The 18,391-nt window shown below is 38.4% G+C and overlaps 1 protein-coding gene across 12 annotated transcripts in view; it reads right to left on the bottom strand.

The window, feature by feature from the left end:
- Window positions 1–18,391, bottom strand: part of THRB (thyroid hormone receptor beta) — a 367,645-nt gene that overhangs the window by 171,996 nt on the left and 177,258 nt on the right. For 6 of the 12 annotated variants that reach the window (XM_038002320.2, XM_038002316.2, XM_038002319.2 and 3 more), the window contains one exon: window positions 17,274–17,403. The exons of the other annotated variants lie outside the window; for them this stretch is intronic. The gene's annotated coding sequence lies outside the window, so the exon portion shown is untranslated. The remainder of the gene's footprint in view (window positions 1–17,273; window positions 17,404–18,391) is intronic. 12 annotated transcript variants of the gene reach the window in all.

An 18,391-nucleotide genomic window follows, 5' to 3' on the forward strand; every position in this document is an offset into this window, starting at 1 on the left:
ATGACCTAATTTGGAAAAGGAGTCTTTGTGGATATAACTAAGGATCTCTACATGAAATCATCCTGGCTTATCTGGCAGGCCCTAAATTGAATGACAAGTGTCCTTAGGAGAGATACACAGAGGGGAGACACAGGGAGAAGAGTTGAGGGCCATGTAAAGATGGAGGCAGAGATTGGAATTACACATTCATAAATCGAGGAACACCTGGAGCCACCAGACTCTGGAAGAAATAGGGAGGGATTCACTCCTAGAGCCTTCAGAGGGAGCGTGGCCCTCTCAACACCTTGATTTCAAACTTCTTCTCCCCAGAACTGTGAGCGTATATTCCTGTTGTTTTAAAACACCAAGCTCATGTAATTTGTTACTGCAGCCCTAGGAAACTAAATATACTCATTGTTACCATAAACTTTTGTGTTTTTCTGAAAACTTCTGAGGTTGAGCGTATTTTCATGTGGTTTCAATGATCATTTGAATGTGCTTTTCTGTGAGTTAACTACTCGTATCTTTTCCCCATTTTCCCTACTAATTCTTATGAATGCTGTGACAAGGCAGACATTAACACTTTGCCACGTGTTGTAAGACACCTATCTAGCCTGTATTTTTGAGTTTGTTCATGATATGTTTGGTCATGCAATTAAAAAAATTACATGGTACAGTATGCTTATCTTTTTATCCATTCCTTATTCATTAGCTCCATATTGATTATAAACATTCCCCTGACACTTGGGTTATAAAATTATTCTCCCAAATTTTCTCTAAAATGTTTGTGGTGGGCACAAAGATGGCTCCCTAAGAAATCCATGACTTTATTGCCACATCCTGTGAAAATGCAATCTTACATGGCAAAAGGGACTTTGCAGATGTAATTAAGGGTACAGATTTTGAGATGGGGATATTATTCTGCATTATCCAGGTAGACCCAGTCGAGTCACCCGAGTCCTTGAGTGGCAGATATCACTGTGGAAGATGGGTTGGAGAGATGCAACATTGTTGACTTTGAAGATGGAGGGAGGAAGCCAAGGAGTATGGCTGACCTCTGAGAATGGCAAGAAAGTTGATTCTCCCTCAGAGGCTGCAGGCTGAAACCTAAGCCCTGTGAACCTGTATCAGCCTTCTTGCCTACAGACTGTAAGGCCATAACTTGGTGTTGGCTAAGCCGCTAGGTTGGTGATAATTTGTTATGGCAGCAATAGCAAATCAATACATCTTTCCTGCTTAATTTAAATTAATGTGTACCCTTATCCACCTATCATTTACTTTTGAACATATTAGCAAGTATTAGCATCTACAACGTTAGTTCTAGATGTACCCTCCAATCTGCTGTACTGATCAATTTGTTTACTCCTTTGCCAATATCCAGTTGTTTTGATTTAGTCACTTCTATATGTTCAAGTACCTGATAAAAGACAAGTTAGCCTCTTCTGTTCTTGTTTTGTTTTTTAAATAGTTTCCTTAGGTTTTTACAGATTTTGTTTTATGTCCTTTAAATCATTATTTTTTGTTGTATCTTAAGTCTTTTAAAATTTATGTTGTTATGGTGAAAATTCTATCTCCATTGGTAATTGATAATTCTTGTAAATAAAGCATACCACATACAACGGTGTCTCAAGGCCTTTGAACTTGCGGTTCACTCTGCCTGAACTGGAATGTGCTTGTCACAGTTGTCTGCGTAGCAGAATTCCTCACGAACCTCAAGTTTCTGCTCAAATGCTAACTTATTGTAAGTGAAGCCCTCCCTAACCACCGCATAGAAAACAACACACCACTGCCTGCCAGCCATTCCATCGGCTAAGCATTTACTATACTTCTTCTCTGGCTTTATATTTTTCCCCATAGTACTTGCCACCATCTGGCTTACCTACTCATTTATTTTCCATTACCCCCAACAATATATAAGCCCTATGCAGAAAAGGACTTTTTTTCTTTTGTTTACTACTGTAGCTCTAGGGACCAGATGAATGCTTAGTATTCAGTGAGTGTTTAATAAATATGTGTTGAATGAATGGCTATAAAGAAGACTTACTGATTTTTCTACATTTATTTTTTAGTCTAACTGCCTTGTCAAATATTCTTACTGATGGTTGCAGTCCAGTTTTCTACTGGAGTCCTCCCATTCTTACAGGTATACAATCACGTCATCAACAAAAAAGGTAATATTTCTCATTTGGTTGTATTCATTATGCCAATTACCTCTTGGCCCACTAAATTCACAGGGACCCCTGAAACAAAGATGAATAATGTTGGTGGAAGCACAGATCCTTATTTGTTCTTCACTTGATAAAACAAATACAAAGAAAAGTTATAGAGACTCCTCCCTGTATCCAGGCCCTGTGCCATGAATCTTTGCTGTGAATCTTTGCAGTGCCCTCATATTTTGAGTCTAGGCTTAGTGAGGTGAGTGCTTGGGCCAAAGGGTGGTCAGCAAACATGATGCCTGAACAGTACTTCTCACACTAGGCTTGCTCTTGCTTCTCGGCCGCTACCTGGGCTAGCCTGCTGCAGGAAGAGAATATGTTGTGGAGTTTTTCCGACGTTTTAGTAGAGGCCATCCTCAACCAGCCCACAGCTAGCCAGTCCCAGACACCAGACACGTGAGCATGCCTGATTATCATCTCAGAGCTGCTGAGATGATCTATAGCTGACCACAGATGTGCAAGCAGGCCCAGTCCAGATCCCCTGATCCCCTCTGTGAGTTACACATGTTAATTGTGACTTGTCATTGAGGTTTGATAGTTATGCCACATTACTGGGACAAGAGATAATTGATACATTCTCTTATGCCTAATTTTACTACAAGGAGCCTGAGAGTTTTGCCATTAGAATTCTGTTACTTGTTAGTTTTTGGTGGATCATCTTTATCATGTTTAAGTGAAACAGAAAAATACGCCAACTAAGTTTTTAAAAAATGGCTGCTGCATTTTACAGATGCATTTTCTACATGTACTTTTACCATCTTTCTCCTCCTTTAATTTATTCATCAGACAAATATTTCGATAGATTTCCTAATTTTTAACCATGTTTAATTCCAGGAATAAATTTTTCTTGATCATACAGCATAATTTTTTTGAGATGGCTTTGGAATTTACTTGGTAATATTTTATTCCAAAGTTTGCCCTTATGTGTATATGTGAAATTAGCTCATTTTTTTTTTTTAGTGTGTATTTGCTTGGTCAGAGTTTTGAATAAAGATTATATTAGCTTTGGGAAATGATTTTGAAACTTTCATAATTGATCAAGGAGTCCAAATACAAGAAAGGACATAAATATTTGAATAACATATTCTACACACTCTATCTAATAGATTTGTACACAGAACTCATGTCATATGAGTTAATAAAATAGATTTCTGATTGTCCATGGAATATTAATAAAATATAAATCACAAGGTTAAAATGAACACCTTCACTTATTTTTTTAAAAGTAGATATTTTGATAGGATATAATCTTAGATCATAAGCAAATAAAATTGATTTTAAATAAAGCAATAGCTAGTAAATTTTATCTACTTGAAAAATAAGAAATATCCTTCATAATAGCTGTAGGATTCATGAGAAAAGCAAAATTAAAATCATAAGCTATCTAGTATCAATAAAAAAGAGAATATGTCCCATCCAAAGTTATGAAACACAGCTAAAGCTATACTCAGAAGAAAAATGTGTGGCTTACAGCTATAATACCTTCATTATTTAAAAACTAAGACATTAACATAGTACTAACCTTAATAAGTTTCATGAAGAACGAAAATATAAACCTAAATAAAGTATGAAGAAGGAATTAATAAAGATAAATGCTGAAATACAGTGGAAAACAAAAATAATAGAAAGAACAAATACAATCAAAAGCTGGTTCTTTTATAAAATATATAACCATCTTATGAATATGATTAAAGGAAGAAGAGGGGGAAATACTAGGATTGAGCAAATAGATAGAAACATGTTCACAAAGATGAAAATGATTATTAAGAAAGTACTAGAACTAACCCCATTGTAATAGATGTGAAACCTAGAAAAACTGGATGATTTCTTAGCAAAACAGAAATTAACTGACCCAAGAGGAAGTACTAAAGTGTAATAAGAAGAGATGGAAATGGTGATTAAAAGTCTATCATTTAAATGGCGGGAGGAAGTATCAGGATTAAATAATTTCACAGCTGGGTTCCATTTAACTTTTGAAGAACAGATAATTCCAATGCTACTTAAACTAGTCTAGCCCATTGAAAAATATGAAAACCTCCTGAGTTTATTTTATGAATTATATAGATCAGTGGTTCTCATAGTGTGTTTCCTGGATCAGCAGTCTCAGCATCAGCATCATATGGGACCTTGTTAAAAAGTCAAATTATCTGTCATCCCCCCAGACCTACTGAATCAGAAACTCTGGGGTTGGGCATCCAGGAATCCAAGATGATTCAAGTGCATGCTAAAGTGTGAAAACCACTGCTGTAGAGGTAGCTGGTCTACATCTTATATACAAAAGGCTACAGGTTGGGTAAGGGCGGTGGATGTAGCATCAATACCCTAGGGTTGAGACTTCCGCTAGCAACAGAAGTTGCATGTGTAGGGTAAGGTCAAGGGAGATGACAATTACTGGTATTAATATTAGTAGCTGCTTATATAATGGTAGAAATCATAAGTGGTAATAGATCCAAAACTAGTTTAGACATGGCCATTTGCATACTGCATTCTCATTACCAAATGAGAAAAAGTATATTTTCATTGTAAAAGCAAACTGGTTACAGTGGGTTGGAAGCATTTTAATATATTTTAATAATGAGGTAAAGAGGCATGTGAATTTCACACCACAGACTTCAGGCATTTCACACTCATTCTTCTCTCATTTCGCTCTGCATCTACCATAAAAAGTATTATTATTAGTTCAATGTTTTAGATGAGGACAAAAAGGTTCAGAAAATTTCAGGAACTTTCCCGAGAATACCGAGTTCTATGCAGCATTCAAAATCAGGTTTACCTTCCTCTAATCGTGCCTTGGCATCTCCTACTAAATTCTTAGAACTTTTTTTCCAAGACTGGGCTGACTCCCAAGAAATCTGAGTCTATCTCCTCCCCAATGGGCTTCTAAAAGTGTTTCTTCCAACAGATAACAAACATACTTCCTCCTCTTGTTAATTTAGACATGTTTCAAAGTAAAAGTCCTTCAATTTTGCTGTTGTTGTTGCTTTACCTCAGAAACTAACAAATCTTTACCCAGGCTATATAATAGAAACAATTTTAATATTAATAGCCCAGTCAGTCATTTGAGGATTAAGGGCCTGGGGTTTGCTTTGGCACGCAGAAGGAATATTGGTTACCTGCAATTCTGGTTTTCGGAAGGTTCATAACTGTAATAGATAGCGGCTCCCCGAATCTAAATTTCCTGGCACATGCCAGGCCTGCACTGGAACGCTCAGATTTCCCTGCTTCAGACCACCCACGGGGAGGAGGCAGGAATCTGTCAACAGTGTGGTCTCCTCTATAAAGCTGCCTTCCACAGAGGGCTCTGGTTCCTCACACTGAGATGCAGTGCACAGGCCAAGATGATTGGGTTGTCATAAATACAGATTCCCTGAAAGCAGGATTTATAAATGGACTGGGGAACAAGGGAAAAATTCTCCCAAAGAAAAATAGCATACATTTTCTTTGTATTTGCCTGCATGTATCTGGCTCATTTGGACTCCAGGAATGGTGGTGGCTGCATCACAAAATTTGCAAGGTGATCAGAACAACTGGTCTCAGTTTTTTCTAAGGCATAGCATACTTTGGCTACTGGGTCAAGAAACAAACTGTTAGGTTTACACCCTCTGCCTCCTGCCCATTGCTCAAAGTCCTTGAATTGGCACATTACTGTGCAGAATGTGATATACAACCCTGTAACCATGTAGGGTTGGAGTCTGATGAAACTTCTCAAGAGAGCTAAAATCTATCTGGATGTAAAGAGTTTTCTCTTTACTTTCCCACAATTAACTGAGAGTTTAGTAATCACTTAGGGAGGCACATTATATATTAGGAGCCAATTAATTAGTCTAACATATGTCATTCTAAAAAAAGTCATACTTTAGCAAACCACAATTACAGATCATTCTTTTTCTCTCAAAATAAAAAAATAAATCCTCATATGAGAGTTCTTGGCTGTTTTTATAAATATAATAATAAATCATAATAAAAAATGTTACTTTCTTACTTGGCAATACTTTTTAATTAAACTAAACAAGTATATACTCACTGATGTTGGCAAGCAAATTTTGATATCCTACACAGTGCCATGTGTATGCTGAACACTATCTGAAGCCATGAATTATTTTTAAATTTACTGAAGAGAAATAACATGGTAAAGTCTGAGCTAAAGTTTGTTTGTTTAGAACATAAAAGGAACACATGCTCATTGGAGAAAAAATTTAAAACTACAGAAAAGCATTAAAAAATCACTAGTAATGCAACTATTCAGATCTCTCAATTCTTATTTCCTTTCGTTTTTTATGCATCTGTTGTTTTATATAGTTGAAATTCTAAATAAATTCCCTTTTTATTATTTTCCTCCTAACATTATAACTGAACCATTTTCCCATGCTATAACCTCTTCATAAACAGCACTTTCAATGACTTTATATGGTTCACCATGTAGATATAACATTATGTATTTAACATTCTTCTACTGAAAGATATTTGGCTGATTTCCAAATACAAAAAATGCCACAAATAACTTCCTATGCCAAAATTTATTTCTGAATTATGGATGAATTTTTTAAGGAAATATTTTCAGAGGCATTCCAGAAGATCCCAAAATTACTGCTGGAAAGAATATGAATATTTAGTAAACTATTGATATGACTGCAAATTGCTGTCCCAAACCATTTGCTTAAAGGGTCCTTCAAGAATTTCCCTGTGACTTCACTCTCTCCATACTCAAAGATTTCTGCCAGGTTCCAGTTGCCTTGAGCTGAAGTATAAAAGGTTGCCCCCAGGGGTTTCAGGCCATTAGCTAATGGCCTGTTTCCATAGTTCATTGTGGTCAAGTTAAGACTATGAGTATATACGGGCAACCACTGAAATAGCTTTTGTCCCATTGCTGCAGCCTGTGAATTTTGCCCACCTGGCAAAGAAAGTGAGAGGTTGAGTTTTGAAGAAGAGCAGGCTGTAAGTTGTCAGAAAGGTAGGGAAGGGATGTTAGGTAGGACTGTAAAATAAGAACCACCATGGCACATGTTTACCTGTGTAACAAACCTGCACTTCCTGCACATGTACCCTGGAACTTAAAAGTTGGAGGAAAATAAAAAAAATAAAAAAAATAAAAATTAAAAGAAGCTCTAGACAGTTGAACTTACTAAGGGAGATAGCAAGGAGTTAGAGTGTATTAAAATAATGATATTATGAATAACAATAATGGTTAGTTTGTTAGAAACATAGGCATAACTACTACCAAAATGCAGGCTTTAAAATTTGGAATTTTCTGAAAGAATTAGGGAGCCTTAACAGCACAAGGTTAGGGTGTTATGAAAGTTTTAAGTGTCTTTGCCAAGCCTTGTTTGAGGTCCTACTATGTAAAATCACTGGTGGATATACAACATCCCTCTTTTTTGAAATATAAAGTAGAGTAGGTACCTAAATAGGCAGAAATCATTCTGGAGTGAATGAAATCTTTGTTATAAAGACAAATAGACAAAAGTAAATTTGAGGCATGTGAAAAACTGCCTTGTTAAACAGGAGAATGGAAAATTGTTTTATTAATAGGTAGATTGTAATTTTTGGTCTTTTATGTAGATGTGTACTTAGAACTCTATACTTACATTTTAAAATTTGTGTTCATCTTTAAATATACCATAATTAACACTTTGCCCATGGTATAAACTCAATGAATATTTGCTCAATTTTAATTGAATATGTTTTCTTTCTATAATTATTTGAATTGGAAATTTTCTATGCCTTTGAAGTGAAACTCTTCTTCATTTATGGAATAGGTTTATGTTCCCCTTTTGTTTTTGTGCCTCTATCAACCAAAAGTTCTAGAATCTTCCTTCCTGGGAAGGAAAGAAATAAACTGTTTATTTTCTTTGCCATTTAAACTGCCATACCTAAGCAACTCAGGCCCCAAACAGAACCTTTGCCCTTGCTGCTCCCTTTGTCTGGAAAGCTCTTCCTTCTGGCTCCCGTTTTTTGGCCAGGTCTAGCAGGAATACTGCTTCATCAGAGAGGCCATCTCTGACCACACAGCAAAAGTGGGTTCTACCTCCTTGTACTTCACATTTTTGTTATTTTCTACCTTACCTTCTTGGCCTTTTTGTATATGTATTACAATTTAAAATGATTCATTTATTTAAGTATTTAAAAATTCCAGTATTTTTCAAATTTTATAAGCTCATAATGAGAAATGTTTTATATTGATTCATGCACGTGCGCGCACACACACACACACAACTGCAACAATAGTTTGAAAACGACACACTTAAGAAGTGCTAGCGGAATAAAGTTTTGTTTCTGTATTTGAGTTTGCTAATTAAAGGAACAATCACAAAAGTTGTTTGTATCCCACTAACTGGATCTCATAACCCACTAACAGGGTGCAATCCAAAATTTGAACTATTGAGTTGTTTTCTGTCTATTCTCTCCACCCCTTCCCTTTAGCCTACAGAAAAAATGTAAGCTCCACGAGGTAATAAAATATCTACTGTATTTGTCTTATTTCTGGTACACAGTTGATATTCAGTAAATATCTTTTGAATAAATCAATACATAAAAATGAATAAATTAAGAATGCCTTGCTAAGTTCATTTTCCTTATTTTGTTATGCTTTTAACTAAAAATAATTATTTAAGTTGGAGCATCATTTCCTTTTCTGATAGAAGTATTTTTGGAATCTAATTTAATATTCAGGGATCCATTAAGCATTTCAAGGAAGATACTGACATTACTAAATTGTTCAGCAATGCACAGATTTTGAAAATACACTTGAAAAAGAGAACTTTGATATGAACTTGTAAAATATGTAAGATGTATTATAAAACCATTGATTAAATAAATTTAAAAACTCCATTCCCCTATTCAGTGCTGTGTTGGGTAGAAAAGGGGTAAGTAAACAAACAAGTGGAAAAGTTAAGGAAGAACACAGAGAAAAGGATTGCTTTGCGCAGACAGCTGGCTTTGCTTCCCCAAAGCTATTGAGTACTGGGGCAGGTAAGTGGGCTTGCTACCCTAAATGGGAGCCATGTATCACCTTGGAAGCTCCGTGTCACAATTCTATTCTACTTACAAAATGCTCCTCTATGTGCTTATTTAAAAATCTCTCTTTGTCAATGTGATTATTCAATTATGTTACTACTTACTGTTTAATCTTTGTGAACGTGGGAAAAAGGAATTCTGTTCAGAGTAACAAACTTTTCATGTGACTTTAAAATTATTTTCTATCTATCAGAATTTTCCATGATAGGAAACGATTTACCAAAAAACTTTGCTTTTTAAAAAGAAAATGATGTACTTTGATTTCATTTCTTAAAAGAGAAAGGAAAACAGAAGAGAGAAGACTTTCCTTTATTCCAAACCTGTCTTTACATAAACAACTACTTCTTCCAGAACTTCAGCGGCCACTCATTTGCTCTAAAGCAGTGACTCTCAAACTTCAGTGTGCATCAGAATCATCTGGAGGGCTCCTTAAACATAGATTGCTGGGACCCACCCCTAGAGCTTCTTTCTCAGTAGGTCTGGTTTGGGGTCATAGAATTTGCAGTTCTAACAAGTTTTTAGGTGATGCTGATGCTCCTGGTCTGAGCACCACATTTTGGGAATCACTGCTTTAAACAATGATTCTCAACGACGGGCAATTTTATCTCTCAGTGGACATTTGGCAATGTCTGGAGACATAGTGATTGTCACCATTGGGTATGGGGGGTTCTCTATTGGCGTCTAGTGGGTAGAGGCCAGAGATGCTGTTAAACACCCTACAATGCACAGGACATTCCCCACCACAAATAATTATCTGGTCCAAAATGTCAATAGTGCTGCTGTTCAAACATCCTGCTCAAAAGGAACTCTCTTTCTCATGGAAGGACATTGTTTAACGAGAGTTTAAATAATAGGTAAAACAAGAGCTACTCATTTCAGAAGCCTTCAACTAAAGTGGGATGATGTCACAGACGTTAATTGGGTGGTGTCTCAAGCAGATATCTATGGTCATCTTTCTCTGTGTTTGTCTCTCCCACATTCACAAGTCTATTAAGCTTATAAAACACCACACAGCCTAGACATTTACTCATCCAAAATGTAAATGAGGATCTGTGTATGGCTGAAGAGGGAGGGGAAGCCAGCTGGAATGAGGAAACACTTATTCCTCAAGGGGCCACAATCACTTTGTCCAAAGTAGATAGAATTCTGATCAAGGAAAATGTAAATCCCAGGTAGGACAGAAAAATGGAGTTGGAAAGGCTTTGTGGTTAGCTAGAAGATGCAATATTTCTTTTAAATACTGTGTATTAATGAAAGAAGAACTTGCTTGACATCTTGGCCAGGGCTTAAGCAAAAGTAGGAGGATTTCGACGGTTCTCTATGATGCCTTCTCGTCTCTCCTCTCCATCTTTCATAGACTCTTCCATCCATCTATTTTCAGAATTCAGAACCCATTCTCTTTTAGAAATGAAATCTGATCTTAGGCTAGAAAAAAGAAAGGCATTTCACTAGCAGATGTGACATCTCCCTGTCTTCCCCTAAGCCTCTTTTTTACACCTGGGTCTGTATCTTAGCAAATGGTCCCCTGGGAGGTGGAAACTTAGGAATCATTCTTATTGTTCTTTTCATCTCCACCCCTATGTCATCCAGTTAATCTCCAAGTGTTGTGAATTCCCCTTTTTAAATCTCTCTTCTGGACTCTTCATCCTTGCTCCTTTAATGTTGGTTCATACCAACATTATTTCTCACCTGGATTATAGAACAGCCTCGCAAATGGCCTGCCAACCTCAGCCCCTCTTCATACTCTATCCAGACTGAGCTATCTACAACACTTACATAATCTCACTGCTTAAAACCTCTCATTTACTACTAATAGGTCGAAAGACCTTGCAATGGCTTATGAGGCTTTGTACACACAGGCCACCAATTACTTCTCATGCCTTGCTCCTCTTCTCTCCACTTCCTCCATCTTGCTATTGTGTTGCAACCATCCTGAACTTTTCTGGGTTCCATGAACGTGTCATGTTTTCCCTTAACACTGTCTTTTTGCATGTGCTGTTACCCCTGCCAAGAAAACTTGAATGCTTGCCCTTGCCTTCTGCCCTACTTCCCACTACTTCAATTCTCAGTTAAATGTCCTTCCCTTGGGAAGCTTTCCCTGACCTCTTAAGTCAGAGTTAGGTGCCCCACCCATGTGTTCTCATGGCACCTTGTAAAACTCCTCGTTGTAATTATCTTCTGTGGTAATTGTCTGGGTCCCCAGTAGTCTGAAAAGCAGCAAGAAAGTAGAGTCCTCATATCTATTTTCTTTTTATTTTTTTCATCATCATAGCTCTTGTACCTAGCACTGTACCTGGCACAGAGTAAATACTGACTATACTTCCTCATAGGTGGGAATTTAATGAAGTATATTATCCTGGAAAAGAATGTAATGAGGCTGGTGAAAGAGATAAGTTTTGAGATACAAAAGGATCCTTCCCAGAGGTCCTTGAAATCAAACCATGCTTCCTACTTATATGCCCACATTTGTGTGGCAGAATCATTACAGAAAACTGAGCTCTCCTGCTAATTTTGTGAACTGATCTCCTTCCATAGCCTTCAATAATTTTCACGTTCTTTTTTTCTTCATTGTACATCTACCTAGATCAAAGAATCATAGGAAGCCAGTGTGGCTCAGCCATGGTGAGTGCGGGGGAGAAGAAGAGGGGGTGAGGTCTGTGAGTCTGGGCCACATCACACAGGGCCTGGTAGGCCATGTGGAGGAGCGAAGATTTTATTTTTAGTCTGATGGAAAACGTTTAAAGAGTTTAGATCACAGTGGTGACTTCATCACTCTGGCTTCTTTGTGGAAAATGGGTTGGAGGATGATCCAAAAGTCCAAAGAGAAAGACCAGTTAATAGACCATTGAAACATTTCAAAGGGAGGATGGTGGCTTGACCCAGGCGGACAGAAATGGAGATGGTGGGAGTGTGCAGACTCAGGATCTATTTTGGAGGCAGAATAGGTAGGAGTTGCTGAGAGTTTGGATTTGGGGGTGAGAGAAACAGGAAGCAAGTATGATTTCTAGGTTTCTGGATTAAATACCTGGGTGAATGGTGCTGCCATTTACTGAGATGGGAAGACAGCAACTTCTAATTTTCAAGGCTCAGCTCAGTCCTCACTTCCTCCATGAAAGCTGTCATCAGCTCCAATCTCCAGCCTTCTCTCTTTCCTCTCAACCACGTGGGACATCATTGCCTGCACCACTCATCTTTTCAGGAGTATGTGCTGAACTCCTCAACCTGGCTCACATTCGTTGAAGGTGAGGGACCCCTTTCACATCCAGCAATGCCTTGAATGTAGTGCTCCATCAAATTTGCTGCTTGGGGAATTAAAGACAATTCCCATGCAGCAAACATCCTTGAAGCTGCTAAGAATATCTTGCCACCCACGGAACTAAATGTTCACATCCTCCAGTTCATATCTCAATTGAACATTTAAAAAAGCCCATTACCAAAAGCCATTGAAAAATATGTCTCCCTCTAGTTCTTAAAGAAAGGCATTTAATGTCTATTATACACTGTATTATTATTTAGTATTATCCCTTTTCACTTGATATATAGTTACTTTTCTTTCCCATTATTAAGTATTACCTTAAAACGCAACCTCATTTCCTCTTGTATTAAATAGAAATTGAGGATAAGTTTCTCCTCACTGAAAACACTTTGAAATATTTCAAGTACATTTCCTTTCCTACACTGTTCATTCACAGTTTGGTTCAAAAGCTTTTAAAAAAAAAACTTGAAGCTACCATAATATCACCTTTCAGTTCATTTTTAAAGTTTTTCAGAAATATAAATCTGATGCAAATTTGGAGTTAGACATTTATTGTAGCTTCCCACACAAAGCTAGAATGCTGTCTCTAATATTCTTCACAGTAAAAAGGGAACATAATCATGAAGAACTTACGCAGAGACAGGAATTAGGCTTTTTCTGGTTCTTCTTTTCAATTCACGACCTTTGAGAAGGACTTAGAACAGTGTATTTTCGTTCATAATCTACTCTAGTACTGAGATAGGCGTTTTATACACCTGCTGTCATTTAACTAGCCCCATCACCTCATGACAGATTTTTATCTCCATTTCACGGATATTTGGCAGGATTTAATGATTTGTTTGAGGACACACAGCTAGAAGAAGCACGTCTGCATCCAAATCCAGGTCTTGGTGCATCTAAAGCTCAAGGTATCCCTCTTTCCCAAAGGATAAAACTCTTTTCTTGAGGGAAATACAGGACAAGTGTCTTCCTTGCTCTGTGCTTCAGTCCTTCTCATGCTTAAAAATAGCTGCGCTCACTCCTGCAGTCTTTCCTTCTCTAGATCACACACTCCCAATTCTTTCAGCCTTTCTTTATAACATGGAACACCCCAAACCCTCAGCCTCTACAGAGCCATTCTTTCCAACACATTCCAGTTGTCCTCTCAAGTGTGGTACTCGAGGAAACTAAATGTCTCTCAAAGCATGGCACTAGGAATGGATTACATTGTTTTTTAATTCATATATTCCTGCAGGGTCTTATTTCAGAATAGGAAGGTAATTTATTTTCCTTTTACAAGTCTCCTTAACATTTTTAAAGTTTAAAAAACACAGCATTATAATCCATATCGCTGTATTACCCTCCTTCCTCTCCCTGCCCCCAATAGAAAAGCTTGAAATTTAGGAATTATATTTTCTTTGTCTTTTAACTCCAATTCAGGACACATGAGAATTACTGGACAAGTACGCTTATGTAATCCCACCCTTAGGAAGGATACATTAGAATTTTAAGAGAAGTTGACCATTGGAAGCCCATGCCCTGATGGACATGTCTTGACCCACACATTAGTTGCAACACAGTCTCCTTCCGTGTTCATACAGAGAGCATCACCGGGGTGGTTTCACACTTACCCTGCTGTCCTCTGGGCTTTCAGGACCTGTGGACATTGCTACATCCTCAGCATGAGCTTCTCATTCTCTACTTCCAAGTCAGATAGAATGAAGGCATTCTAAACAAATAAACTGCCTGGGACCCAAAGCCACGTCCCACACTTACGCGGCTAAGCTATCCCAATTATATGTTCTTGAAATGCACCTTAGAGGCCCGTGGTGACTGACGCTTGGCTGGCGTCATGGCTGTGTGGATTTTGCCACATAACGCACCCAGACAAACAGCTCACTACTCCAGGCTGCCCTCTCTGGCTCAGGATTCTACACCGTGCCTCGTGGCCCACTATAGGAGCCAGCATTGCAGCAGGAAGATGAGCAAAGCTTGTGGTAACCTAAACCCCTAGTGAAATGAGACTCCTACAGCACCGGGAGGCTGCCTGGACAGCTAACACCTGACACGCTACCTTATCCACATCTGCAGACCCTGTTACGATTAGAACTTTACTCCCCTCTCAACTCCAATATACTTACACCAGCCTGATAATAATAATTGCAGGGAGAAGTGGTTCACTCCACTAATTATGCTGCTTATAACTGGCACAGAGAGCAGTGATAATTTGGCTTAAAGTAAGGTTTTATGATCCTCATATGTTTAAAGTATCCTTGGGTTTGAAGCCATTATGATTCAGACTTGAAAATTGTGAGAATGCATTTCAAATATCTGTGATGCTTCTGGTTTTTTTTTTTTTTTTTTTTTTCTTTTTTTTAGGAAAGCATTATTCTGAAAGTGCTCCATGTGGCAGCTCTTGTTTGCTCCTGAGGTGCCCAGCTATGAATTTAAAATGCTTTATTGCCCTCTTCAGAGAACATGTTTCTGCTGGTGGGTAAGGCCTGGAAGCTGCCTGCATGCCAAGGCAATGCCCCCTAAATGAAGTCTTACATAAACCTGACAAAGTATCTTTAGACAGAAGTAATCTCAATGGGCTACTACAGAGTCATGAAAATAGCTGCCGGTCAACCACCAAAACAAAATTTGGCTGAGCACGTACTTCTAAAAACCCGAACCACAGGACAATTATACCAATAACATTTCATCATCATAATATATTTTTAAACATACTGGCATATTCTTTTCTCTCCCCTTTTCATCCTTTCCTTCCTTTTTTCTCCCTCTTTCCCCTTCTCCCTTGGTTCCTTCCTTCCTTTTTTCCTTTCAGAAGACATTGTGCTCACACTCCCCCCCTTTCTTCTTCCTTCTCTCTCTCTTGCTCACCATTGTTCTCCTCCCCCACCACATGCTACAGTTCAGACTCTACATTTAATTGTCAACTCACCTGATGCTCCTAGATTCTAAATAACCTACACTGCAAATTAACATCCTCTCTTGAATTATTGCAATGTTATCCAAACCGGATCTCCCCAGAAGGTGGTTTATCAACTCTCTCTTCTACTTAATAACCCTCAATGACTTCCCACCAGGTACAAGCTAACGTCCTACTCTTCAGCCGCACATACAAGACCCCCACACCCAGCCCCAAGTACCACCTTCCACCAGTCCTATTCCTAACTTCAGTCTCCACAGCACACCTTAAAGCATCTCCCACCCCTCGGCACACTTGACACCTCCCACACAAGCTCTGCCTTATCACGACTCAGAACTGCCCTGTCTGTTCACTCCTTTTCATGAAGGCTGAGCCTGTATTTCAGGCAGAAGCCCTTCCCTAACTTCCTCAGTCAAAGTTAGTGAATTTCCTCCTCAGGTTAACATTGCATTACAAACATTTATTACTATCTGTCTCCCCAAATAGGTTAAGAGTTTCTGGGGCAAAGGTGTCACTGACTCACCTACCAGGCAGTTGCTCAACAAAGGTTTGCTGAATGAACTTTGTTTCTTTGAGTTTATCCTGTATATTTTATAAGTAAAAGGAAGCAACATAGTATGGTATCTACAAATATGAGTGTGTGGGTTCAAATTCCACCTGTGGCTTGAGCAGGTTATTTAATATCTTGGTGCCTCAGTTTCCCCATATGTGGAAACTTTCCAACTCTAGGGTGCTTATGAGAAGTAAACAAGTTGCTACGTAGCTGGAATACTGCAAGGAAAATCAAAAGAGGTGCATGCTACCTGAGTGTTTGTTAAATATAATGGAGGTAATTATGATACCCCATGGCTGCCTCTGTTGTGCTCAGGGCAGAAGGTTCCCGACACCATCAGGACTGGTTTAATTTCAACGAACTGATCTTTTATTAGAAATGTAAGTGTCTGCCTTACTCCTCCAATCAAAAGAGAGATGCTAACACCAAGAACATTACTCAATTCCATAAGAAGACTAAAAGTGGGCTTATGCCACACTCAGAGCCATTGCACTGGCTAGGGTGTTGGGTCTGGAAGGCATATAAAACACAACACAACACAACAAAACAAAAACCTAGTTAAGAAACTATAATTCAATTCTTAGACTATCATATATGGGAAAATTCACATTGGTTCTAAACTGCTAAATAGAAAATATGTCTGTATTCACAAAAAGAGATAGAAGTCTAACTTCAGCCAGGTACAGTGGCTCATGCCTGTAATCCTAGCATTTTGAGAGGCCAAGGTGGGCAGACTGCTTAAACCCAGTAGTTCAAGAACAGCCTGGGAAACATGGCAAAATCTCATCTCTACTAAAAATGCAAAAAGTTAGCCAGGTATGGTAGTGTGTGCCTGGAGTCCCAGCTACCTGGGAGACTGAGGGGGGAGGATCACCTGACCCTCAGGAAGACAGGGATGCAGTGAGCTATGATGGTACTCTACCTTGTCTCAAAAAAAGAATGAACGAACGAATGAACGAGCAGGAAGGAAGGAAGGAAGGAAGGAAGGAAGGATGGAAGGAAGGAAGGAAGGAAGGAAGGAAGGAAGGAAGGAAGGAAGGAAGGAAGGAAGGAAGGAAGGAAGGAAGGAGCCTAACTTCAAACAATTTAGCTTCAAAAAGTGAGTAGAAGCCAAAATTCAGTGTTCAGAGACAGTCAAAAGGAAGTATTGATTCTTTTTGTTTGCAGGTAAACCAAAAGGGAGATTCTCTGGGTTGAAATTCTGCAAAATATATTTTCACTTAAGTACACCCTTCATGATGAGCCCTGTACGCATCCTGGTTATATCTTTGGCAAGTGCCTCCTGCGTGTGCCTTATGCTCCAGTTGTGCCAACAACCTTCGAGAAACCTGTGCAGAAGCTCACCTTCACACCTTTGCTTGGTAGCTGCCTTGCCTGGGATGCCCCCCCTTCTCGTTGTAACACTCACTCAGGTGACCACTTTTCCTGGGAAGACTTCTTCTTGCTCTCTTCAAGGACCTTTGCTCCAAGCCCCCTGAAAATACATGCACATTTTGCAAAGCATTTATCACACCACATGGCAACTGTATGTTCGCTTTTCCACCCCCTCATTAGACAGTGAGTCTTTCAAAAGAGAGATGGACTGTGTCTATCTCCCTGTTGCTTTCTCAATGCCCAGCACAGTTCCCGGAACAAAGTATGTGCTCAATAAATGCTCACTGGATATTATTGGACAGGATTCCCTGTGTATGCAGAAGCAAATTCATTGCCAAATACCTATGGTAGCAATGTTGGGTCCTCCTCTGTGCATTGTTTACCAAGGCCATGCCATGGGGATACCACACTAGGGATGTGGCTGAGGAATTTCCACATCTGACTAAGCTGAGATGATTGTACAATTATACATCACTTCTCTCTGGGAAGAGAAATAGTTAGGATTCCTTAAAAGGGTTAGGAATTCCTTAAAAACCATTGCACATGCAGTAGCCTGAACCAATAATTTAAAAGCTGCTACATGACATTCAATGTTTATGACTCACTTATATTAGGTGGAAATGCAAAGGAGTATGCATCTTAAAGCCACAATGAGAGACTATTACATACCCACTATAATGACTAAAATTTAAAAAGACTAACATTATCAAGTATTGTAGAAGATATGGAGCAACTGAACTCTCTTACACTGTTGGAGGCACTGTAAATTTCTATAACCACTTCGGAAAGCTGATTGAAAGTTTTTAATAAAATTAAACATATATCTACCCTATAGCCTAGCAAATCTTTCCCGAGATTTATATCCAAGAGAAATGCATATGTCCACCAAAAGACAGTCCCAAACTGGAAACAACCCAGTTTTCTGTAACAGAAGAAAATGAATAAACATACTGTGGTATATCCATGTACTCAATACTACTCTGCAATAAAAAAAAATACTGATATATGTAACAACAGGTATGAATCTTACAAATGTTATATTGAGCAAAAAATGTCAAATACAAAGAATGTGTATTATGTAATATATA

This window comes from Chlorocebus sabaeus, chromosome 15, assembly GCF_047675955.1.
Source record: "Chlorocebus sabaeus isolate Y175 chromosome 15, mChlSab1.0.hap1, whole genome shotgun sequence".
In the NCBI taxonomy this organism is placed as follows: domain Eukaryota; kingdom Metazoa; phylum Chordata; class Mammalia; order Primates; family Cercopithecidae; genus Chlorocebus; species Chlorocebus sabaeus.